This window comes from Triturus cristatus, chromosome 10 (assembly GCF_964204655.1).
Source record: "Triturus cristatus chromosome 10, aTriCri1.1, whole genome shotgun sequence".
Classification (NCBI taxonomy): Eukaryota; Metazoa; Chordata; class Amphibia; order Caudata; family Salamandridae; genus Triturus; species Triturus cristatus.
This window is the reverse complement of record NC_140593.1, coordinates 467,805,419-467,832,717: the sequence shown is the minus strand read 5'-3', so window position 1 is coordinate 467,832,717 and position 27,299 is coordinate 467,805,419.

The window sequence follows — 27,299 nt, the reverse complement described above, 5'->3', positions numbered from 1 at the left end:
CTGGGAGCGGACATCACCATCATCTTCATCATCACTGGCATCTTGGCCCAGGCCGAAATCCTCCACAGGTGCCGGACGTTGGTCATCGTCATCCTCATCCTGGATGAGAGGCACCTCCTTCCGCACCGCCATGTTGTGTAGCATGCAGCAGACCAGTATTATTTTGCACACCTTGCAGGCTCATATGGGAGGGCCCCTCCGGTCTTGTCCAGGCAGCGAAAGCGGCTTTTCAGGAGGCCGAATGTCCGCTCAATCACCCTCCTGCTCTGACCATGTGCCTCATTGTAGCGCAGATCGGCTGGTGTCACAGGGTCCCTGAGGGGTGTCAGCAACCACGGCATGTTGGGGTATCCGGAGTCACCTACACACACAAAAATGAACAAGTAGATGACTTTTGTAGGAGTGCGGAATACAACACTGACAAACACACACAATGAGAAACAGTCAGTACACACCGACAAGCCAGGCACGCTGAGCTGGCATCTGTGACATCAGCGTTGCAATGGGACTACTCCTCATAATGTAGGCATTGTGCGCAGAACCAGGGAACCGTGCACACACATGTGTGATCAACATGTCAGCAAGACAGACCACCAGAGCATTGATCGAATGGTAGTGCTTCCTGTTACGGTATGCCTGCTCATGTGCCTGTGGTGGTATCAGGGCAACATGTGTCCCGTCAATGGATCCAATGACGTTCGGCATCCTCCTCAGTGTATAAAAGGCATCCTTTATTTCAGGGAGTTCATCTTGGCTCGGGAACTTGATATACAGGTCGAGGAATTGCAACATCCCCTGCAAGACATCGCGTAGCACCCGACTAAACATCGTTTGCGACATCCCACCAGCAGTAGCCACAGTGTACTGGAAGGTACCAGTAGCAAAGAAGTGCAGGGCTGCCATCACCTTCACCTCTGGGGTCAGTGCTGTAGGGTATGTCCGGCCAGGTAGCAGATGTGGCGCCAACTGCTCCGCCAACTCCTCAATGAGTGGCCTGGTGAAGCGGTACCGTCTGATGCTGTCTCGTTCCTGCATGGTTGCAAGGTCTGGGAACGGACGATGGACAGCTGGTGCCCTGCAGGACAGAGATGCACAAAGGAAGATTGTCAGTACATCCCCCCATGTGGCCATGACCACGATCACTCTCACATGCTAGTTCATGACATTACAAACTACGCTTTGCTCTAAATTTACTAAAAACAAAATTGAAGTGTCCATCTAACTTATATTTGCTAAAAGTAATTACAGCCAAATTTCTCCCAACCCTTACGTACGGCTCTGAATTATTTAGAGGACAAGACGCAAACTTCTTGAATCTTTAACAATCAGAGTTATTCAAATATATTTTTCAGGTCCCGAAGTTTGTATCACAAGCACAAGTACGTCTGGAATTTGGGTTACCAAATCAGCACCCAGCAAGACAAGCAGCAATATTAAAAATGTTTTGGAAACTAAAAGCAGCACATGAGGATTCGTTGATGGGGTAGTGTTGGATTGAAATAAAGAATCAAACAAAAGGAAAAACCACCTGGAATACAGCCCTAGAAGAAGCATTGACAAATCTCAAAATGCAAGAAGCATGGAACACCAATTACACCTTTGCAACTTTAAAAAAATAGCTAATAATGCAGCAAAACAAATAGCTTGGATTTCAGATAAAGCCGCATTAGCAAAGAAAAAACATGGCTGGACGGTATTAGCCATATATGAGAGATGCTCCCCACAACCATATTTAGTCAACCACATCACAGCAGCTATCCAACTGCTACTTCAAACTCGGATGGGGGCTTTTATCTCAAAAGATCAGGTTCCAGCATGGAAAAAAACATGGCCAACATCACTCTGCAGACTATGTGGTCAAGTAGAAAAAACTCTGACTCATTATTGTGTATTTGTCCATCCCTGAATAATTTGAGACGTTTATATCTATCACATGCATTCCGTACATTTCAAATTAGAACATGCCGGCCAGCAGTCATGTTAGCATTGAATAGCAACATGTAACAGGTAGCATGCAGGGCCACCAGATTTTTGCAGAAAGTTAGTTTCTTAATACAGAAAATCGAAAAATAGCATATGAGAACAAAATCTTTAAAATATATATATGTGAAATGAGTCTCTGCCCATCCCTTCATCCGGACACCTGTGCTGAGTCAGTCGCAAGAGATGTGCTGTGGGTCTAGGGACATACTCCTACATGTTCACTTGCATGTACAACTAATGTGTGGGTGGTGTATGTTGGCACATTGGGGTATTAGCATCCAACATGCAACAGACATATGTGTGCAAGTCAAGAAGGGATATGTATGCCATGGTTGATGTTGAAAATGACAATTGTCTTATTCTAAACAGTGTTGGCACTTTGAGCTGTGTTCAGCTGATGATGCCAGGGCTTGCCCTGTGATGTGATGTACTCACTGTGGTGTGTGCAGTCGGTGCAGGTGACTGATGTTGTTCTCTTACTTCCTATTCCTATCCAGATACATCCACGGCCACAGGAGGGGACAGCTCCATGGACCAGGAGGAGCCACAGAGCCTTACAGGGAAAGAAGGAGAGGAGTCAGGTGGACCCAGTGGCACGGAGGGCGATTTGAGCCACACAGAGGAGTCGTCAGCACCATCCCCCCCAGCTGAAGGTCACAGCAACTCTGAGGATGACTCCCCTGTGGAGGCGGGTGTCAGCAGCCACCAAACCCCAGCTAGTGAGGCCTGTCTCCGCCACCGCCACCACCACCCCCACCCCCCTCCCATCAGGACCCATCCCAGAGGTCCCTGTGGGCTCCCGTGTTCGTGAGCATGTCTCCTTTGTGCCAGGCACCGCACCCCATGCCCCTGTGTCCCCTGCTGCCCTGAGTGAGGAGTCTGTGGACTTACTTAGACTGATGCATGTAGGGCAGACGTTGATGTTGAAGGTCCTCCATGCACACACATTTCTGTTGACACAACTGGTGTCATTCATGGAGGGCATTTCCTCTGCCATGTCTGCCCTACAGAGGACCAACCAGTCCGTGGCCTCCTCCCTGACGGCAGCAGTGTCCCTCCTCCAACAGTCCCATACCCCTCCTACCCCTGCAGCACCCACAATTCCTAGCACACTACCTGTCCAAAGCACAGAAACCCCCAAACCAAGGGCTAGATGTGCACACAAGCAAGCGCAGGGGACTGATTCCACACTCACAGGGGCTGGTTTGCTGACACACACACAGTCATCCACAACCACTCCACAGTCCTTCGAGACCTCTCCCTCCCAGCCCCCTTCCCTTGCCTCATCTGCAACCCCATCCCCCCAGAAGCTCTTCCTCTGTGACCTTGGCCTCTTCCCCACCGACCCAGCAGATCCTGATTACAAGGGGAAGAGGATGTCCCCACACACAGAAGGGAGTGCCCCTCACACCCGGACACCCTCCCCCAGGTGCACTCACACCGAGACACCCACCCGCAAGTCCCCCGACGCAAGAAGAGCAAGACCCCCCGCTAGCACGCAGCTCCAAGGCAAAGTCTCCGTCCTCCATCCCCCAGGCCACCACTACAGAGGTTCCCCCGCCACTCCCTGCCCTGGGTTCCCCCACACACAGATACACCGTCCCCAAAATGCTAAGGCCATCCCCCCTAGCACTTGCTCCTCCACACCTGGTCAGACAGTTGGTGCCACTGATGTGGGGACCGTGTCCCCACCCCCTGCCCTGCAGACCTCACCTGTCCCCCATTCCGCTCCCATGGATGTAGGCACTGCTTTGGAGTCCACGCCCACCCCGTCTGACTTGGGAACTGCAGTGGTGAGCCAATCCACTCCATCTGACCTGCCCACTGGAGTTGTGCCGGCACCCACCCCATCTGACTTGTGCCCCACAGTTGTGACAGCACCCACCACTTCAGTCATCTCCACTGCAGTTGCAAGTGTCTCGCCTGCATCCCCCACCTCTTCACTGCCTCCTTCTGCTACGCCCTGATCCTGTCCCTGCGGTGCCCGGCCTGCCCCCATGTATGCCCCTCCGAGGGGGTGACCCCGGTCCGTAGCAGTGCAGGCAAGCAAGGTGTGACAGTTGTCACTCTAGTTCAATCCTTGGCAATTTGACATGGACTGGCCATTGGCCTTTTGGTTGCACAGACGTTTCAAATTTCATATACTGAATTTGTGACTCTAGTTCACTCCTTGCCATTTGGACATGGACTGGCCAATGGCCTTTTGTTGGAACAGACGTTTCACTTTTCATATGCTGAATAAAGCTTTTTACTTTGTCCCTGTGAACTTGATTTAGCTGTACATCATGTTGAGGTTGTTTTAGATGCCCTTGCACCTGTAATGCTTGGTTTACAATGTTGCATACTGATGTGTTAATGGGAGGTACTCCCTGTGGTCCATGAGGTATGTATCCTATTCTGGTGGGTATCCATGTCATCCTTTGCAGCAAACTGGGTGTGTCTGGATCAACTATTTGTGTACATCTCTCTGTGGGCATTTAATTGCCATGGTCACATCTGTGGCTTGCACCCCTGCACATATGATGTGCTTCCCATTGTCCAAATTGTCACCTCCACATACTTCATGCTCATCACTACTGGCCCTACAGGTGTGGGCATCAATGTAATGGGAGAAACTGGGTCCTCTGTGCAACTTGCTAGACATATGTTTGGGGTATGTGCAGCTGACTTAGGGGTGACTCCCGTACCCAGGCTGTTCTGACCAGAGCCTTCATTGTGTGGTAACTGATGGCTGACTGACCAAGTGTTCTGCAGACATGAGAGGGACTTGCGGTGAATATGTTTGGCACAGCTGGGCTCCCACAGGAGTTGTGTCCCCTCAAGTTAGTGTGTTGTCCAGTGACATAGCCTGGGCCCATGGTGTGTGTTGTTTGTGCATGTGTGTGTGTCGACATCCCTGTTCATACACAGACAGTGTTCCCTTGATATGTTCCTGTTGTTGATGCTTGCTGAGTGGTACTGGGTTAATCCCACTACTTTTCCAATGGGCTACCAGATGTGTGGGTGCATGCCTCACTACTGTTAATTGGTGTATCATCATTGTGATTTGTCAGTTCTGAGTGTTGATGATGTTGTCAGACACAGATGGGACACAGTGAGGGTTCCTCAAGGCACTTGTTTGTTCACAATATCATGTAGTTGTCCCTAGGTGGTAGTTTTCAGTGATTGAGAAATTTGTATGTGTGTGTGACTGCTCCCACTTGTCGGGTTCATGGCAGCGATGCTGGCAGGTGTCAGCATGGGTGCCTTGTGTTCCTCCTTGGCATCTGCATAGTCCTGGGACTGTGGCAGGGATTGTGAAGGTCACAAGCGCTTTGAGGTCATGGCCATGTACCGCATACTGTGCAGTGTGTCTGTCATTCCCCAGGGTTGTAAACAGTCCTTGTGTGATGTGTGTGTGCACCTTAGTTCCTGCCAACATTCCTGTGTTTGTCATGTGGGCATGTGCAATGTCACCTGTCCATGTGGGCTTCACAGATACACATTGTTGCAGTTCAGGTGTGTGGTGTTGATGGTGGACTGATGTGAATGTTTGCATGGATGGTCCCCTAGCTCCCGTTTGTCCATGGATGAGGGGCCATGCTGAGTGATTTGTGTTTGTGTATGTGTGATGTACGTTTGTGGCACAGGACACATGTCTGTGTTTCCCAGCTTGTATGACATCTGCCTTTGTCATCACAGTGGATGTGTCATGCATGCTTGTGTCACCCCAATGTCTTGTCCCTGGGGATTGTGCTGTTTTGTGTCAGTCTCTTGCTGTTACTTGGTGTTCATTCCAGCTAGTGTCACATGTGTCTGTTGTGCTTCCTCTCATCTCCCAATGCCTGATTGCCCACTGAGGGTGTCCCAATGATGGTTTACTTTTGTATGGCACTGTGTCCACAGCTGTGTCACTGTGGTTCAGCCCCTCTCATGTGTTGTGTAGTTGCCTGGGGATACTGTGACACACACACACACAAACACACATGTTGTGTCCGATGTGCAGTGTGAGTTTGCCTGTTTGTGTTTGTGCATCTGCACCAGTGCATTGGTATTGCAGTTGTGGGCCATTGTCTGGATGCTGTTTCTGTGATTTTGCATGCTGTCCCTGTGAGTCATTTCCCATCATTGTGCACATTCATTCTGGTTGTTGGGTGCCATTGCTGGCATGGAATGTGAGTTAGTGAGCTGACACCTACAGTCTACACATGTTGTTTTGATTGGTGTGTCTATTTTCGAGATGTGTGCATGCTTGGTGATGGTCACTTCTGCTGTTGTGTCGTTGTACGCTGTGTGCATTGTCAGCCCCCATGTGTGGGGCTTGTCTGCACATGGCCGAGAGTGTGTTATGTTTTCACAGCACTGTTAGCCTCACCACATCTCTGTGTGTATGGGACACAACCACTAGTTTGCCCCAGAAGTGTTTGATGTGTTGGGAGCAGGGATCATACATGCTGTTTGTTATTTGCAGCTTTGACCATGCTGACACTTACCTTTTGGTCACTGTGATGAGGGGGGTTTACTCCCCATCACCACAATGCTCAACATCTGCTGCATTTTGGAAGCACCCACTTAACTTCTGTTCTACACAGTGAGAGGGTGTTCTTTTTACATTGCCACAGTGCTATGGTGATGCTTGCCTTGTGTATGTCACACTCATGTGTTGGTCACACATGTGCTGTTACTTACATTGTAAGCTCGTAGCCATATTCACTGTTCTGGGCATTTGTCAAAGACTACACACTGTTTTCATTATGTCGTGGGGGATGTATTTTGCGGACATACCTGATGTTTGCATATGCTGGATGTGTTGTGCATCACCCATCCTATGGCTGGGGGTGGGAGGGGTGATGTGCAACAGGTCCCCTCTGAGTGGGGGGGCAGGGGTGATGGCCAACAGGTCCCCTATGGGTGGGGGTGGCAGGGGTGATGGGCAACAGGTCCCCTGTGAGTGGGGGTGGCAGGGGTGATGGGCAACATAGTCCCTATGGGTGGGGGTGGCAGTAGTGATGAGCAACAGGTCCCCTGTGAGTGGGGGTGGCAGGGGTGATGGGCAACAGGTCCCTTATGGGTGGGGGTGGCAGGGGTGATGGGCAACATAAGCCCTGTGAGTGGGGGTGGCAGGGGTGATGGGCAACAGGTTCCCTGTGAGTGGGGGTGGCAGGGGTGATGGGCAACATAGTCCCTATGGGTGGGGGTGGCAGTAGTGATGAGCAACAGGTCCCCTGTGAGTGGGGGTGGCAGGCATGATGGGCAACAGGTCCCCTGTGAGTGGGGGTGGCAAAGGTGATGGGCAACAGGTCCCCTGTGAGTGGGGGTGGCAGGGGTGATGGGCAACATAAGCCCTGTGAGTGGGGGTGGCAGGGGTGATGGGCAACATAAGCCCTGTGGGTGGGGGTGGCAGGGGTGATGGGCAACATAGTCCCTATGGGTGGGGGTGGCGGTAGTGATCAGCAACAGGTCCCCTGTGAGTGGGGGTGACAGGGGTGATGAGCAACATAAGCCCTATGGGTGGGGGTGGCAGGGGTGATGGGCAACATAGTCCCTATGGGTGGGGGTGGCATTTGTGATGAGCAACAGGTCCCCTGTTAGTGGGGGGTGGCAGGGGTGAGGGGCAACAGGTCCCCTGTGAGTGGGGGTGGCAGGGGTGATGGGCAACATAAGCCCTGTGAGTGCGGGTGGCATCGTACTTGTCATGCCGGAAACTGCTATGGATACTGCTTCCGGGCGACACGGTTCCTTTTTGGGAGTTACGGCTCAGACGGAGAATGGGTCTTGATTCACAGCCTACGTGTCGGTCGTGTTTTTGGCAGTTATGCGCATCGTACTCACTCTACAGGACGGACCCGCTCCGGGTACGTGTCGGTCTCAGGGTAAGGCTACGGACAGCTGTCCGACCGCCCATCGTAATCGGCCCCTAAATGTTAAAATGTGCTTTCTAGTGCTCAAAAGCATAAAGCACCGGCTGGGTACATCTGGTCACGCTTAACCAGGACCAAGTCAAAGTTTCAGACCAACCACGATGGAGCACAGGTCGGATACGATTGATCAATCTTTTACCATGGCACGTAGTCACTTTTGCAGTTCTTTTTCTCTCGACATTGAGCGAGTCTCCTTGGCAGGCAGGGTTGCAGTTCAACGAAGGCGGCTTGCTTCAACGCAAGCTCTCACTGGTTGCTGGAGGCCTTGGTTCTCATCTCCGATGACGAAGAGCTCCAGCGCTTTCAGCAGGGCAAACCTGAAGTCCAGACTGAATCACAGTTTGACGTAGCCGGCTTGACTCTTGATGATAGGTCGGTCACCTTATGAAGCTTTTTCACAAAAATTCTTCACATGATTTCAATTTTTTTCCATATGGTCTTTTTGTGGTCTTGAAGGGTTTACAACACCAGCCAAGGTTCCAGAATCTCTGAATGCTCCTTGGAAAGCTGGGACTACAATTCCCACAACGCACATGGTCAAATCCTTAAAAGTCCACAGGATGCTGGTTATTTGGGCTCTTCTTGATGGAGTTGATGCAGGTGACTTCTTAAATCTCTTTTGTACCTGTTGCTTTCAGTGAGTCCACTCCTCAATCCCTTATTATAAAGCAAAGTCCTCTTTCGTGAAGCCCAGAGTGTGCAGCTGGTGCAGTCATTCAGAGTGCAGTCCTCTCTTGGTGTACAACAGTCCTTTTTCTCTTTATGTTTCCAGGCACGGATCTGAGTTGCTGGGCAGCTCTCCCATATTTATCCAGGTTTCTAGGCTGGTAAGAAGGGGGGTACCCCTGAAAAGCTGGGCTCAAGGTGACACATTCTCTGACGACAACTTCCTTAGAAGTGTGGCATCTTCTTATCTGATAAAGCACTGTTCCACAAAAATCTAAATGGAAGAAATCTCACATGGAGGTTCAGATCTGGTTATCCCAACCCACAGGTTTGACTAACTTTTCCCTACACTCCCATTCCAGCCCCTCTCCTAATTCAATTACAGTGCCTCCCATTTGGCAGGGGTTCAGGAAACGAGGTGGGCCTGGTTCCTGTCCTCACTGCCTTTCTCCCTTTGAAGATCAGTTTAGCTACCCAGCCCCCTTCCTGTCCTGTAATCTGCTGGTGCAGATCTCCAACCACCAGATGTCTCTTTATGGCAAGTCACTGGATTTATTGTAACTATCATTTTCATAGTTTGAATGATTATTTTAGGTCACTCCTCTCAAACGTTAGGCTATGTTATAGTTTAATAAGGCCTTCCCGTGTTAAACTATGAAGCTAATGTACTACAATAGGGAAAAAACAAAATTGGCAGTTTTTCCCTCACCAGGGCATATAAAGTATGTTTTATAATGTCTCTGCATATTACTATAATGTATCTCGCCCTTGAGGCACCTAGGGCAGACCTTAGGGTTGACATATATGGAAAAATAAGGTAGTTTATGATTTTGGAAGTACTTTTAATTCTAAAGACGAATTTGGATATAGTTTTATTTTAAAAGCAACCTGCAAAGCAGGGCTTGCTTTAATTTGACAGCAGGCAACACAGCAGTGCACACAATCCTCAAAGCCTACATACCCTACATCTAGGGACTTACATATGGGTTGTTGGTACCAATTGTATTTACACCTAATTACCATATACATTTAAAATAGAGCCTGGTTAGCGGAGCCTAGGGCACAATCAGAGTCAGAAAACCAGCGTTTAGTAGTCCAAATAGGGGCAAAAAGTGGGGGGCCACTGCAAAAGCCCATTTTTTTCACACTAGTTATGTGTGACCCACTTATCAATTGCATGCTTTGTGCAATGTCGCTACGTGCTAATGTTTACAAATCATTTAACATTTTCTTTTTTTTCAAAAAAGGCAGAATTAAGGAAACAAACTGTGTGAAGTGTTTATATTAATACATTTCTTATGTCTTTTCATTGTGCAGGCATTAGTAAATTTTTCTGCTCGGCCACCGAAATAAAGCCAGTGTGCTATGCATTTCCTTTATCCTGACCACAAATCAGACTGGTAGGAATAGGACAAATAGTAAACATTGATAGAGGAAATGACCTCATCCTGATGAAAGCTGTGGGTCTCTAGTAGCCTTTCATCAAGTTGCTGAAGAAAGAAAACACAAAGGATGCTTGGAGAATTATATCCTTCGGCATCCATTTACAAATCTTTACCAGTGGTACCCAAAATGAAGGAATACTGGGGAAATCTCCAGGTATTTTTATTGATGCAATTCTCCAACAAAAAGACATATCAATGAGGTTGAGCCCATCGTGTTCTCTAGGGTACAAGGGTGAGACTCGATGATGAAGCATATAATGGGGAAGGGTCTTGTTTCAAAACAAAATTGTGAGTGAAGCTAATAACACTTCTCCTCAGATGTAAAGATTTTTTATCTGAGGATACCTTTGTGTAATATAAATTAAAGAAAGAGCAGATGCTCATGTGGTTTAGAGAAAGAAAGGAAATAGAGAGACAAGGCGACAGAGAGGAAAAGAGGTCAGCAGATCTTTTGAGAGCAATGCTATTAGAAATGGGGTTTCTGTTTTGCAAGGGTATGCACCTAACCCAGGCAGAACTCACCACTCTAGTCATGGTAAGGGAGTTACACACCCAAGAAAACCTCTGCACACCCCCTTGGTAGCTTGGCACGAGCAGTCAGGCTTATCCCAGAGGCAATGTGTAAAGCGTGTGTGCAACACACTCACACCAGTGCCACAATAAATACACCTCAAAAGAGACTGCACACTGGAATATATAAAAATATATATTGTTTATGGTACATATCACATAGACATAAAAATACTGCACAGATTGGGCAACTACTGAGATAGTACTTGGTATACTGACCAAACAAGAATCAGAACGACATACATAGTAACATTAGGGCATAAGATGTGACAGTTGGGATATACATGTGAATTATCATGTATCATGAGCACTGTGGATATCAAGCAGGTCCTGAAATGGAACTCGTTATCCTGAATAAACAAGATTCCAAAAGATATACTCTTAGAGAGCAGGACTGGAAATTCAGCAATTTAGTTGGGACAAAACATATGAATTACTAACGTATCACCATAGTGCATAAATTGCAGTAACATCACCAGAAACATCTTCAATTGGGAACCCCTATTAGTGGGGTTACAGTAGGTTCCTGTGGACCTCGTTGTCACCTTGGAATTCAGTTACAACGCGTGGGCAACCAGACCACCTGCACTCCTTTTCCACAATACGCAGTAATGGGGAATTCTAGGTTAGGGGCCTCCACCGAGGGATCACCCATCAGGCAAGAACCATGGCACCAGTAAATGTGAGTGCCCTCCCCAGGTACGGCCCAGCAAGAGGGAGAGCCGTGCTCTCAGCCAAAGAAGCAGGGAGGTCTCACTGAGTCCCCCGCGTTTGAGCTACTTTAAATGTCACTGCCCGCTATGATACCTGGGGCTGGCAGTCCAGACATACAGGCCCTGTAATCAAAGTACCTGGCTGCCGCAGGAGTTGTGCTCCAAGGGAGGAGGTGGGCCAGGGTGAGTCAGCGACGCTATTAGCGAAAGTGGGACACACCGCTGGTCACTTCATGCAGCCTTGAGGAGGAGTGCCGCACACACTACTGTGGTCAGTATTCCAGGTGTGAACAACCACGGCGAGTTACGCGTTTGCAGTGGTGCTTGAATTTGGGAGTGCTTCAACACATGCTCTGCATGCACTAAAAGTTGAAAGCACTCATCACATGCTTGGGCAAGAAAATGTGCTCTCCAAGGTCAGGGCGTTACCAATTGGATAATCAGGCCCTCACCACCAAGCTAAGAAACGGTAACAGAGATGGAACCTAAAACAGCACTCCTTGGAGAACACTTGCGCACAAGAGGTGCAGTATACAGGCAGGCAAATATGTCAGGATTCCAGTTAACAAAATGGCAGTTCTCCTTGCAGCCCAGCAGGCCACAGGTCAGCACAACTAAGCAAGCAGCTCTGTTGGTTGGCTCCACCTGGTATCACCAGTGTTTTGGCAGGATAGAGTTCGGGAATAGCTGGCAGCAGGGCAGAAAAGCAATCCAATGGTTCATTTAGGCCACCCACCAGATAGGAGGCAGCAGGGCAACAACAGAAGAGCAGTCCAAATGAGTCCTTTGTGTAGTGTAACAATCCCTCTGACAGAGATTCAGTCCTGTTTTCCAAAAGTGCTCTACAAATGTGGGGTCAGAGCCCCTGTACTTATGCCCTCGTGCCTTGCTTCTAGAAGGTAGAAGTTTCCAGCAAGACCTGTGAAGTTCCAGGAGTTTCCCCTTACCCTGCTTTGGCTTCAGACATCAGTAGGAGGTAAATGAGCGCTTGTGTGAGGTAGGACACAGCCTCCACAAGTGTATGTATACCCTGTCTCCCTCTCTCCCAGCCCAGGACAACTATCAGTATGCAGATGCACCTGTGTGATGGCTGTCTGGAAAGCATGTACCAAGTGTAATTGTCAAGATGGCATATATGTACTCTGGGTCCACTGTCTTCTCGTCCCTCACCAGAACGTCACCCTGCAACCGCGCAGACTGCAGCAGCTTTGTGGTAGAGGCATTACAGAGTGGCTTGAGAATGGACTTTCTACTTACCACTGTAAGTGGACCCAGTGTACATAAGGGCCATCACAGTCCTTACCAGGCTAACCTTTTTGCGGCCAGTGTATTTTCAATTATTATTGTTTCTTTTTTAGCAGAGTGAATAATTATCTAGGTCATGACGAAATCCCCTGAACCCCATTTGGGGTCAACCAAGGGCAGAAACATGTTGACCATCTTCAGGGGTATGTTTGATTAATTCCCCGAGTCCTCTTGTTTTAACCCTGTCCCAGAAGACCTTTGAATATAATTAATCCGGCTCTCTAGAGATAGATTTCTTCACAAATTTTCTTTGCACTCTGCCCCTTACTGACCCTCTAACATCGTTCCTTTTCAAAACACCTTACCTCCTCCCCTTTGGGGAGTTATTGCCCACACCAAGGACCTTGCAGTCCGGGTGTGAGGAGATGGCCCAATGATGAAGCATGTCATCCTCTGATGAGCGAGGGTTCTCATCCTTCGAGAAGCTCTCTTCTGATAGTAATACTACATACTACACAGACATACACACATATACACTTAGAAGTGTGAACGGTGCATTTTTCTTCCTTTCTCTTTCTGTTGACCAGACATACTTTTTTTGAGTTTAATGATAGATAGCGAGTAGTATGCTTCTGGTTTGGCCCTTCCCCTTATATCCTGTGTGTAAATGTGCTATAGACATAGGCTGCCATTATTTACAGGAATGTTTGAGTACATTTATAGCTAAATTGCTGGTCCAGGAGTTACCCAAGACTGAGGGGGATATTCACAAAGATAACTATCACCATCATCAGTCATCACAAGGAAAGTTAACGCTGCCTAACCCTGATTAATATCAGCATGTTAGCGGGGTATTTTCAAGACCGCGGTACATGGCGATAGTAACAGGGAAGGGGTGTCAAAACCCACGTACTAATCATCGCAATGGCAATTTAAAATCCTGCGTTAGCCGGCGATACGTTGTGAATGGCTGATAATCGGCTGAAAAGTCCCATCATCACTACTTTTAGCTGCCGGCCCAACACTGCCCCTGCTGGAAGCCAGGTGTCACTGTGAGACTGGCAGCATGGTGACCACGGCAATCAGCTTCCTCGAAGTCTGACCATTTGTTTTATCCAAAAATACTGTCATTTTAGTGGTGCTAACTTAGGCATGCACCTTCCATCTGGAATACCTGCATCTTAAATGGCTCCTGACTGTGTTCCCTTCCATGCTGCAGGTAGTCGTCCTGCTTAACACCAGCAAAAGGCAGGTGTAAAATCCCCGGTGCTAACGCGGGTTATCCCTTGTTTTTGCTTCGCTTTGCAGATCTGGCAGTTCGTTGTGAGTGTGGTGTTGGGGTTTCTCATGTGTTTTTGCACGGGAGCGCGTACTCTGCATCTCATTAGTGTTTGTTGGTGGTGTACACTGTGGAAATTAATTTGGGGGCAGTTATCGCAGGAATACTGGTGTTGTCTGCAGTTTGCACCAGATTGTGAATGGGGTGTTAATTGTATCACCACTATAGATGCGTTAAAGTGGGGATAATTCGGAAATAAATCCTTGTGAATATGCCCCTGAGTGTGTGAGACGGCAGGGATAAAGGTGCGTAGGGAGTTAGTGAGAATCAAATGATGATTGCAAGGTGTCACATAACAGGTCTAAATAGAATGAGTCTCAAAATGAGGTAAGGTGGGGTATGGTTTTGTGTGAATTTGATCATGGAAGGCTGTGTTTGATTTGTGTGAGTGCTTTGATGGGCAATTGAGGTATTGGTGGTGGATTTGGGCTTTGGATTATGTGTACTGTGAAGTTTATTATGGCATGAACATTGGAAGAGTAGCTGACAATGAGAGGGGAATGATATTGCAGAGCATTAGCATTAATGAATGAGAAAGAGAGGAATTTCTATGTATAAGTATGTCTTTTTATAGAGGGGATCAAACAAAAAAAATTGGCAAACAGCATCTGCATTTGATAGATGTCCAGCTTGAGGTTCATGCAATCTAACATAATAATTATTTTATCACGTTGGCTAATAATCCACTCATGGGACTCAATCATTAAATCAGAGCTAAATGTATCAGAAGGCTTTCATGTTACTGTGATATGTGTATTAAGGGAGTTATGGCTATATATCCGATGTGTTCAGTAGACGTGGGGGCTATTTTGTTGGAGTTGATATGGTTGGGACATAAATATTGAGAAGACCATTTTTGTCTGCAACACCTTCGACTTCACATAGCATTTTTTCTAAACAATTCCAAATAAAATCTGTCTTACTGTACATGAGATAACATTGTGGAGACAGATTGCAACAACTCTGATATTTAACAGAGGTTAAACGTTCATAATAGGTCATGGGAGGAATGCTTGCAAACAGTTTCAAGGAGTGCTGATCATTATCAGTAGCACCCCAGCCCATTGTTTTTCATCCATTTTGACTCTCCAGAAAGTTGCTGCCTTAGGCAATTTAGTACTGTCCCTAGTCCTCATTGAAGCAGTCTATCTCAGGTGGCTGGGCAAGGTCCCCTGCAGAAAGAAACACAAGCAACATTACTGAAGAGGCCTAACAAACTTTTGGCCTTGTTAGGCCTGCTCAGTACGGTACAGCTTGGATCCTATGGCACATTGAGCAAGGGACCCACACCTGGCCATTCTCCTGGTCACTTAGGGCATTACATCAAATATCCAAAAGCTGTTAAGACTACTGCTTGCATAATTGCTCTGGGTAGCATTTAATGCCGGGTTTGGTGGCTTACTGGACTCATGCATCCCCTGTAGGGGCCAGTGTTTGACCTCATGGTCACAGGTTAAAATCCCCATGGGTTCTCTCAACCTTTCATCCATCTGAGGTAGATAAAATGAGTACCATTGAGTTGGGTAACTAACAATAAACATCTGTTATTTAGGACCAAGATGCCCACGGGTGAATGTGTGCTTCACAAATACACGTTATGTTATTTTTTAACACATTGTTTTTTACCCACTGCACCACTTTGGACAATGATCCACCTTATGTAAATCAGTACTCATCCTGCTCCTAATGGGATCAGTCTACCCTAAACTGCTAGGTAAGGTACTCTCTAGAAGTTAACACAAGTAACCTCAGACCATTTTGACATTGTTAGTCCTCATTCGTACAATTACAGCATGGACCCTGTGCCACAGTGAGTAAGTGGGTAAAATATGTTGGGCTGGAATGGTGCTTAGAGCGGAAACAGAAACTTCTTCCCCAAAACCTAGAGCTTTGTCAGCAGATAAATGTGGTGGTAGATTCTTACATAATTTTTTTGAAGTCTGAAAAAACACTCTTGCTTGCTCGACTACTAAGAAAGAATGAGGTGCATACTCAAAAATTTGGGAGGATGCAGAGGTGATTCACAGAGACATTAAATGGTGCTGTCAACAGGAGATACATTTAAGACCAATTTGAGGGCACATAATTAGGCAGAGGACTTAGCAAACAATTCATAACTTCTTACTCTTTATAACTGTGACATTAGGAAGACTAAGCAAGAGGTCAAAATCAGCTCAACTCAAAAGTACATTGTCAGGAATATTATTTTCTCCTTTATCCTTGCTCAGTTATCATTTACTTTATTGAGATAGATAGAATATTGACAGTACACTAAAGAAAAAAAAATTAGACGGATCATCATCATGCATCAACAATTGCAGTCGTTAATTTAGCGACAAGACCATCAGGATTCCAGTTTCAGATACACTTGCCCGATTCTTTGGCCCAACCTTCTACTTAGTTTTACCTTCGATTGTATATAACTGACTCAATTTTTAATGTAGAACACATCATCTGCCACCAATATACAAATTACGGTGGTTTACGATCCAACCTGTGTTTGTCAATAGTCAACAGTCACTGCCACAAAATATAATCAATGTTTTTCAACGGTATGCCCACCCTGTGTGCTTCCAACAGAATAAAGAGTGCACTAAGAGTATTATTCATAACCAGCATGTCAGTTGATTTATGAGCTATTACCAGCAAAATTCGATGAACATTGTATAGGTAACAAACATATGGACATCATCACAATTATCTGCTAAAACATCAGGGCAGATTGAATTTATGTGGCAATTTCATAAATATAGCTTATTTGGAGTCTAATAAAACCTGTGTACTGTTTCATAGTGCTGGACTGAGAAACTTGCAGTGTGGAAATGTTAGCTACTTAATTTAAAGCTATGTACTACCATGTCAGTTGTAACTGTTATTTCAAAACCTGAAGACCATGTCTCTGCTATCGATGCATTAGAATTAGGTAAACAATAGCTTAAAATTAAGTAAATTGTTTTAAAGGTGGCTGTCAAAGGTTTGCTTGTAGGCTCTAGTAAATCAATATCCAATTTTATTTAAAAAAATTGTATTTCTAATATTAAAAAAAGCTGTCATTAGGAAGCTGATATTCCTCTGTAAAATCTTCATATAAACTGATGGTAAGTGATTTATAGTGGTCTGATTTGCATAACTCCGCATTGTGCCAGTTTCCACCATACCATCATAATATATTTTGAGTAAGAATGTCTGTGTGCCAATTGATAAGTATCTATTAATTAATGTATACAAAGAAACTCTGTCCACTGTTGCCAAATCTGTCTGTCCGCATCACCTACAGCATTGAATTTAACCATTTCACAGTAATTGGGGTCAGAGTGTCTAAGAAGCCACCTAGTTGCTTTGGTCCCTAAACACAGTTCATGCATACTAGTAGTTAAGACAATTTGTTAGATATAAATCAAAGTTGCCAGTTTCTTTCTCTTTGTGCCCAATAATATAGATGAAAGCCTGGTACCACCCAACTGCCCTGCATTTGCAGGTTTTTGAGAAATGTAGCCACTCTTCGTGAGTTTTTATATCCCCATGTGAAGTTTGGTATTGCAGCTTCTAGTCCTTTAAAAAAGTGTAAAGGGATGCATACTGGGATGGAACAGAATAAAAATAAAAGTTTTAGTAAAATACTCATCGTTACCAAATTTCATCTTCCAATGAATGTTATAGGGAGCTTAACTCTTTGCCAGATATCTGCTATTGACACTTTTAAAACTGGGGGCCAACTTTTAACTTAACAATGGCATGTGAGTTGGAAGTAATGAGTATACCAAGATACTATACCATCACAGTCTCTGTCTTCCACGTCTGATCGATGTTGTAATTGGAAATTGGCTCCATTTTTGTAGTGTTTGCAGTGTTTCATGCATATCAAGGAAGGCTGCTAAACTGTAGAGAAATATATTTGACAATGGGTATAATTTCTTATACATGACTTGGAAATATTGCAACATTAGAGTATGCTGCAATTTTTATATGCAGTAGTTAAAGCAGACATGAGATATTGGATGATCTGCATTGCGTCTTAATAAATAAGGCTCTAATAAAGATGTGATAGTGAGCACCCCTGCTGTGTGCCTCTTCATACTTTAATGCTGTAGATACGGTGCCCATTATTATAATTCTAGTTCTCAGATTATTTTGAGATTTTTCACCAAAGCAATAAAGTTTGAGCCACACCTCATCTGTCCCAAGAGCTCCCAAAGATACCCTAAGCTACACAGTTGAATGCTGCTTTTCTGCATCAATAAAGATAAAAGTTGCCCACTACATCAAAAAATTAGCAGCTTCAAACATGATTAGTGCCATTTTAGTATGTTTTGTAGTGTCATGCCTTAGTACAAACCATGTGTTCATCTGAGACTAACACCAAAATCACACAAAAGAGTTGTCTGGATAAATGTTTGGCATATATTTTGCCATCCAAGTTTTTCAGTGATTTAGGCCATGAGGCACATGGTCCAGACTGATTTGCATATAGCCAGGTCTAAACTGGGGTGACATGGTGAGCAAAATAATTATGGATTCAACCCAGATCTCTTGACTGGGGTTGAATGTTTTGATTTGTTCTAGATTCCGTCCATCAATTGTCTATCTTGGGCTAGTATAATCCTCTCTCATCTGCAGTTTTCCCTTTTTTTTAATAAAATTAAGATGGAGAACAGGATGCTCTTTGGGCAGCAACCTGATGCCTGTGCTCCCAATTGTTGCCCTTCGACAGGGGTTTCAATGACTTCTCCATATGGGGCTTACGGATGTTCAAAACTACATTTTTGCTCATATGACTTGGGCCTTTTTCTAGTTTCAACATACCTACATAGCTTTTTCTGGCCCTGACACATTCAACGGTATTCTTCTCAAAGAAGGAGGTTGGCTTGCAGTATCATCTGAGCTGAGACCTGACACTGCAACAAAGTAACTGCAGTAACTAATGGATCTTTAGTCATTAACATGGTAAACGCATGAAGCCGGGGTACAGATACATTGAACCTACAAGCTGCAAAATGAGTCAGGAAAAGACTCTCAAGAACAGACAAGGCACTGGTGGCAGAGACTGCACTACCTATCTTTCAGAACAGGATGCTTTGGCAATATGAGGCATTACTGGTAGGGAGCTACACACTGCCAGTATTTTTACACAGCAACATGCTGGTTAAGAGACTACCTGAAGAGGCTTCCTGATGGAAGGCTCCATAACAAGAAAATCCCACTTGGTAGGTAATGTTAAAAGAGCTGATAAAAGACAATATTTACAATCTGAAATGATCATAAATTCTGGTCCTAAAATGACTTGAACAGTGGCATCTAAACGCAAATAGCCATTCTAAGCAGTATATAAGTCAAATCAAAACACATGATTATAAATAGTAGGCATGGAGGTAAATCAACCTAACTTGCAAGCAAGCAAGACATGAGAGGCACTTGTAGTGAGCAAGACCATGTGAAATGTAGAACTTGCAATAGTCAGTGGTCTTATGGATTGCATGGAATGGAAAAATGGCTCAGAATGCAGCCTAAGCAATCTTTAATTTCCAGGGTCCATAAACAGATACAGAAACGTAGCAGAGTCCCCTACTAACTTATACTGATTTGCACTGTGGCTCTGAACAGGTTTTATCAATCTTAGTCTAAGATTGATAAAACCTGTTCAGAGCCACAGTGCAAATCAATTATGCCAGATGGTAGTAGACCCTACACTGAAGAGCGGTTTGTATTGTTTTTGGCTGCTCGGTAAGTCCCTGCACTGCACTTGAGATTAACTTAACTGGCAGCAATAACAATCTCTCTATTTAACCAGGACATTAAAAAGGCAGTGAAAATGATACAAGCAGATAGTATGTTAGAGCCCCATACATACACATCATTATATATTAGCCCCACTAAAATAGTTGAACATCTATGGGGATAAACATATTAATACTCCCCCCAACATAATAATAGAAACAGCAGTGGCACTGTTGGTGATAATGGATGAATGCCTGAAGGCATCTGGTACATCCACCATTATTTTAATTATTGATAATATTGGTAGGGTAGAGGAGAATGTCCAGCCATAACCCAAAACACTTGAAACTAATGAAAGGCCTAGCTTAACTGAGTCAGAGTCTGATGTTGAAGATAATGAGGAGAGGGTTAGGGAAGGTAACCAACATAAATCCTCCCTCAGGATTGGAGTGCTTAATTGTGCCTAATATTGAAGACAACACCAGACACAAAATAGGTACAGCTTGCATTGAGTAAAAATATACATTATGTACAGGGTAAATGGAGGATGTTCATGAAAAAGATAGAGTTTTTTTACAATTGCATCAAGGATTTATAAGGAACTGTCAAGGAAAATATGACCTGTAACCCTCCACATGACAAGATCATTGTATTAATTAGCAGGCTCATTATTAGAAAAAGATAAAGACCTTGAGAGCAGATTCCCACGCTGCAATCTAAGGTTGGTCAGTATAACCAAAGGTGCTGAAGCAACAAGTACACTAATAGAAATCTTAAATCACATTTTGACATTTTGTGGTTGGGAAGGGGTACTCCATTTCAGGAGGTCTAAGAGGTCCTTGCATTTGTTACTAATATGAAGGAGTTATAATTTAAAAATATTGATGCACACCATGACATTTTAAGAGTCATCAGCTGAGGGTAATATCACCAGATCTATCATCTACCCAGGAGAAATATGCAGATCAGTGCATCCAAAGGAGAGGGTGGTTATGGTTTTTCCCAGCCCACTGAGAGGACAGCTGTCAGGGACAGTGTGGGGGCTGTGATCAACATGGAGTAGAGAGCAGGTATAGTATGGTGGGTGGTAAGAGCAAGGGTGCTCTAGAGAGATGGGCATACAAACTTGAGAGGATAGAGACAGCTACTGCTATGACAAGAAGTAGGAGTGATGTTAAAACAAACTGATCTATACTTGACAATCACTTCACTTTATTATTATGGTTTATGAATACCTGCTATGGCACTATTTACAATTCTCTGTTTGAATGGAATTGGTCTAAATACACACCAAAAGTGAATGGTGATCAGGAGTAAACTTGATAAATATTTATGCACCGTTACCCGCCTTCAAGAAACCCAAATAACCTCTGCAGAATGTTCAATATTTAAGCAACTAGGTCTGAGTTTCATTGTATGTATCTCACACATTTTGTTGCAGAAAGTGGTTCTTATTGCAATGCATCATACAAACACAATAGGGGTTGGGGTAATTTGAACTTTGGCAGGTAACTTGGTATGTGGGCTATTGCATTGGTAGAAGGTGAAGGTGAAGAACGATACACTGTTTTAATTTTATTTAACTTTGAGTTGGCTAATCGGCAGGGGCCATATATATTAAGTGTAGATTCTAACTGACCTATAAATTGGGTAATAGATGTTAGTAATTTGTCACAATCAGAAGACTACCCAAGGTAGATCAGTGCTAAAAATGTAATTGGAATCTTAGGCCTTTCATACATTGGCTCGATCACCCCAAGGACCAAGATAAGGATAAGGATGGGTTTATAAATTATTTATGTCCACATGCCCACTTTTCTAGGACTATTTGTTTTTTGTCTTTTACAGAATTAGTATCTGATAAAGCATTGAGAAGATGGTAAGACTTAGCTAGGATCATAATCCATTAATTCTATCAGTATCCTCAAACTTTATTGTCAAATACAATTGTTGGACGTTCCCCTAGCACTATTATTGCATGAAGATTTTAGGAAATACATGCCTGAGAAGATACAAGAGTCTATGTACTTTCATTATCATTCTGCAACTGCCATAATATTACGGGATGCCACGAAGGTCCACAGTACATGGTGCTATACCCAGCTATATCATTAGGAAAAACATGAAACCATGAATTTTATAGATTACCTCAACACCCTTACTAGAGAAGAATCGTATACGGGTATACTTTAGGATAAAGCTAAAATTACTACATGAATGCAGGAAAAAATTCTCAATCCTAACCAGAGAAGAATCCTATATTGGTATACTTCAGGTTAATGCTAAAATTACTTGGTGAATGAATGCAGGAAAAAATTATCGACAATACCTGCAATACAGTACCTCGGTGTATGAGTATAAAGAGTCAGTCAGACGTATGTTGACTTTAGAGTTGGAGAGATCCAGATAGGGGCCAACATTAAAAAGAGATCATTGATGACACTCGGGCTGTGGTTACAGAATCTGGTTTGACTGTAGACAGTATCACTCAAGCAAGTATCCTATCAGGATGTTCAGAACTTACGAACACATTTCACTGAAGATTAAATCAAATTTGCCCTACAGACACTGTATTGTTTCCTCCACTTTCTCCCAATAATACTTAAAATCTGGAAAATCCCACACCATAGGATAAAAAGCAGCGTAGGAGTAGGAACATCTAAGGCAAGTCACATGCACCTCAGGATATATTCTATTAATTATTTGGCAGTTTAATATGCCTTATACATGTGATATAACTAAATCAAACAAATTCTAGCATTCCTAGAGATTTTAGAAACGTTTTGCAATATTCTTCCCCATTCTTTTTCTGTAATATCCCTGTAACTCTCCAACTGAGAGTGGCAGCACAGCGCCTGGTTACACCCTGGGCTGATTAATCTCGCTTTACAAGTTCTGATTGATTGATTGATTGATTGTGTGTCAGCAGACCATGCCAGTCTCAAATCGTCCAGACTCAACTTCACCAGATAGATCAATGCCTTATATATTAAAATGTAACTGTTTTGACTTTCCTGCTGGTGGTGCACATCAATAAAAGCCCCTTGTACTCAGACGGCTCCTCTGCTCCTCGCCCCTATAAAACCGGCATCACCTTTGATACTGACCTTATTTAACCCAGCATATTTGTAAACCCATTGCAGGACATCCCAGCACCTCGAATATGATAGTGAAGTAGTTTTCAAGTAGCTTCAGGTGTATTTGAAATGGTGTAAATTCTCAGATGTGTATCAATTTGTTATAAGTCCGAGATGTAACCACAATCATGTAATGTGACATTGTGGGATCTGATTGCTTACATTCAACATAGTTGACATATTAGGAGTCTATGGTGTAGTAGGCCATAATCCTAAATTCGAATCTCGTCTGAGAAGCCAACTAGGTAGCATTCAAAGGTAAAGTCCAAGGGATCCTGTGTCATAAAATTGGCTCAGTGAGTCCTGAGTAGTTTTCTCTTTGAAAAAAAACTATTTTCGTTATTCTGACATCTCTTGGAGCTGTGATTGATTGGGTCATGTATTTGTTACATCTTGAATTGAATGGAAAAAAGAAACACACCACTACACATGCTACTAAAGACAGAACTTGTCGCCGTGGAGTTTAGGATGAAATCTAAATGATCATGCATTGCATTTAATTGCCAACTTGAGGATGAATTAGCCTATCTTTGAAACAAGATCACCCTTTACCATCTAGCTAGAACTCAGGCCTCCAGCAATAAAATTATTTACACCCCAATATTTTTTAGAGTAACACCTAAAAAAGAATAGTGAGTGGGTAGCTCCAGTACAGACGATTGAATTCACTTCCTCTTGACTAAAAAACTTCTATTTCCTTGCTTCTTTTCTACTTTTAAATCTATCTCCATCTAATCTGAAGTTCTAAGGTGTAAATACGATGCCTAAATATGGCACAGGATGTAAAGATGTAAGTGTTATTTATGTTTCATAACATCCCACAACACACAAAAGCATACTGTAAAGGAGAAAGGTTATATTTCCACAGAATAGTTATCATAGCTCTAATTATCATCATCAATTGCAGGCCTACCAACGTATAATGATACATATTTTCAAACATTACGGGGCCGATTACGATCCGGGTCGGAAGGGCACCGAATGTGATCCGGACGTAAAAACGCGAACCGTACGTGTGTTTTCCGCCCGACTCGTACAGCTGTACGAGCGAGCAAGTACGATGCGAGCTACGTGAATTTCACCAACCGAGTCGCTTCCAGGTCCGAACCGCTCCATACGTCTCGGTCATAAGCTAACCGCGGCGTGCAATGGATGCGATTCACGGCCGAGACAGTACGTTGCACGCGTCGGACAGCCGGTGGGAGCCGGAGTGTCCGGCTCGCAAAACGTCCGGGTGGTTGCCTTTCAGGGTCCGCGTCGGACCCCCTGTCACCCGCAGCCCTACGACTCGGACACAGGGGGAGACCCAAGGGTCCCCCCAACACAGGCATGTATGGTGCGGATGGCACCAACGCCTACCCGCTGTAGGGGGCGCCTTGTGCAAGACGTACCCACTGAGTGAATGGGAGCCCATGTACACTTCGTACGACTGGCTCCCATTGACTTCTATGGGAGTCCGACCGAACCGAGTCCGGCAGCATACGGCCGCATCGTCCTCGCTCGGTCGGACTGCAGGTCTACAGGTCGGTCGGAAAACACTCTGGATCCGGCTCGGTCGGAGTGCTTTCCGACCAGGATCGGAAGCGGCTCTTAATTACAATATACCCATCTGCAATATGCTCTGGCCCTGTAATCATTTTGTCTAGTTCTCACAACGGATACCTAAAGCTGTCTGATGTCAAATGCTAAAATGGCCACTAGACAGAGACTCATCATCTACAGAAACAGAAATCTGTAAAAAATAAAAAGAGTTCCAGATAGTCAAGATCCTCTACTTCCTGCGATCGTTCTCCTTAAACTGTATTTAAAAGATGAGAATTGCATAAGCAATTCCAGCACGCCACTGTCAACAGTGCATGTTGACAATCTACCTCCCTAACACTTTACCTGCTGGAATTTTGGCCCTTGTCATTTCTCTAGACTTCTTCAGGCTGGAATCTAAATCTAGAGAAGCTTGTCAAAATAATAATCTTTCTATCAGAAATTGGGAAATCAAGTGAGACAGTTGCTGCATCTGAAAACAAGTAGTCATTTGAACTGTTTTGTCTGATACTGTGGTGGAAGGATTTTGTAATGCTGCTGCTTTGTGAGGTGGTGTGAAAATAGGTGTACTTCCAGCTGCTTCCCTATAAGGACGAAACCTGACTGGGAGAGCGAAAATGTGTGCTCACCTTCCACCCCTCCAGTATTTCCATGAACAAACAAACTCGCCATTGAGGAATCTTCCCCAAAAAAAACGATTTCTGTATTTCCTCAGAATAAATGTTTTGCATATATATTTCCTTTTCACCAGCATCAAACACTGTAGTTATTAGGGGTTTAAGATTTTGCTACCACAATTCAAGAGGTGGCCCTGTTGAAGGCCCCATGACCGGTAGGCATATCCAAGGGGCAGAAACCTGTTAACCTTCACTTAACAATGAAACAGGCAATATATTAAAGTCCTTCATCACCATTTTTAATTGTTTATTAGTTAGGCAAGGACTAAAGGATTTTCATGCCGCTGGACAGTGTTTACAGTTAGAGAGGTGACCAAACACAACAACACCCTCAGATGGTGGTACCAAAAATCCCCTATACTCTCACATACACAATCACTCAAAGGATGGTGAGCCCACCTGCTACAGATTCATTTACAGGGGGTTTAGACCCCCTTTGATGAAGCAGGTCACCTTGTGTGCACGAGTCCTCAGTACCTTTCTAATAACAAGCAGATGATAAAATCAACAAATGCAAGCCTTCCACTTTACTCCAACCAGGCTTGTGATGCCGTAAATGACACAGTCTTGTTTTGAAATGAAGTAATAATACATCCCACTCTTCCTCTTCTGTATCAAATATTGCCCAAAAGACTTCAAAGTGAACCACTTTATAGACAATATCAAGTAGCAGGGGAATTTCTTATAAGAGGTGCAGTACATAGAACAGCCCACATTACACAAACTAAGAATGCGATGCTGTAGGAAGTGGGAATAACTATGTGAGACGGTACTAGGAAGCATATGGTAGATCCTTGACAGTTTTAATTACACTAGAGACAAAGTGATTTGCCCAGAAGAAGTAAAATGTATTAATATAACGTACAGCAGACCATTATGCTGCAATAAGATCAAAAAATATATAATTACAATTGCCAACGGATGGGCGTGTGCACAGAACCTGACAAAATGTAATTACCAACCTTCCTTTCATTTAATGTTAATACTTTAAAGACAATGTCCATAACGCTCAGAATTTAAACCATGTTCTTCTGCCAAGTTCCAAAGCCATTATTAAAAGCTAGTTGTAGACAGGCCAACTCCAGATGCTAGCCACAAACCTCATGGCTGCCCTCCCACACCACATCCTTGCTGATCCAGACCGTGGTATGGTATTTCACCATTATTCTGCACTGATGCCAGGTCCCTTTGACATAAAATGCTTCTGACGGGAAGCATGACCTCTAGACTAATGTGCTCTGTCAACGGGGGCGTGTAGGGGTCGCTCCCTTCACTCCCTAACACCTACGGTGATGGATTGATGCTTGATAAATTGCAGCACTCTCATGATTTATGTGCCCCGTTTTTAGTTGATTGCCTTTTTTATACCGTGTAATGTCAAGACGAATAAAATAAACTTGTTGACAAGAAAAATAAATGTATCTTTTCCCCTATTTATTGAGTCAATGGTGGATGTATTTCTTTTGGATGCAGTAAATTGTACTGTTTCTTGTGGATGTTTCCCTTGCTGTGAATGACTCACTGCAGCTGTCATACAGCACTTGAATCTTGCACTTAAAATCCCTTTCCAGTTCGTAATTCTGCTCGTTATAAGACCTATTGACAGACTGACAAAACACATGCACTAAATGTAACACTGCTTAAAATATGCACCCTCGTCTCCCGATCGATTTGTTTCATCAGTGACAGCAGCACACAGCAAAACCAATAGTTAGTGTTCCTTGATTATCTGCAAGTTATTCCCCAAAGTGACTTCTCTGAGGGGAGCCATTGATTTTGATTCCTTATGCGTGTGTGCGTCCACTTTTTTCTCTTTTTCTTTAGCAATCCTGCCTTGTGCACGCAGCAGACAGGCAAAAGGATTAAGCTCTTTCAGATCCTCTTGTTTACCCTTAAAGGTTGAAATAAAAAGGGATAATATTAGTTCACTTTTCCTTTCAAAACAAAGCCTGAAGTTAAACTTTATCCTTTGGTCTGAGCATTTTTATAAATGTTTGCGAGTGTTTCTATTCACCTTTCCCATCTGACCAGCTTCCATGTTTTCGAACTCGGTCGTTAGTGGCACGTTGGGTCAGTGGTAAACAAGAATAAACTTTCAATTGCTGCCATACCTACACCAAGTAAAAGAATGGGGTAGAATTTTGGTATGCTTCTAGGCCACGCCAGACCAGTTCAAGGATGCCAAGGATGGAGCAATGTCAATTGCATGTATGGCACGCCACATTTTAGACTTGCTTTTCTCTAGCCAACATCTCTGTGAGGTTTAACTTATCATATCATCAGTATTTTCTCCAGCACGTGCTCTAAAATGCCAGTCAATACTTGCCACAACCAGATCTGATTTTGAACTGACTTTATTCTAGTCCT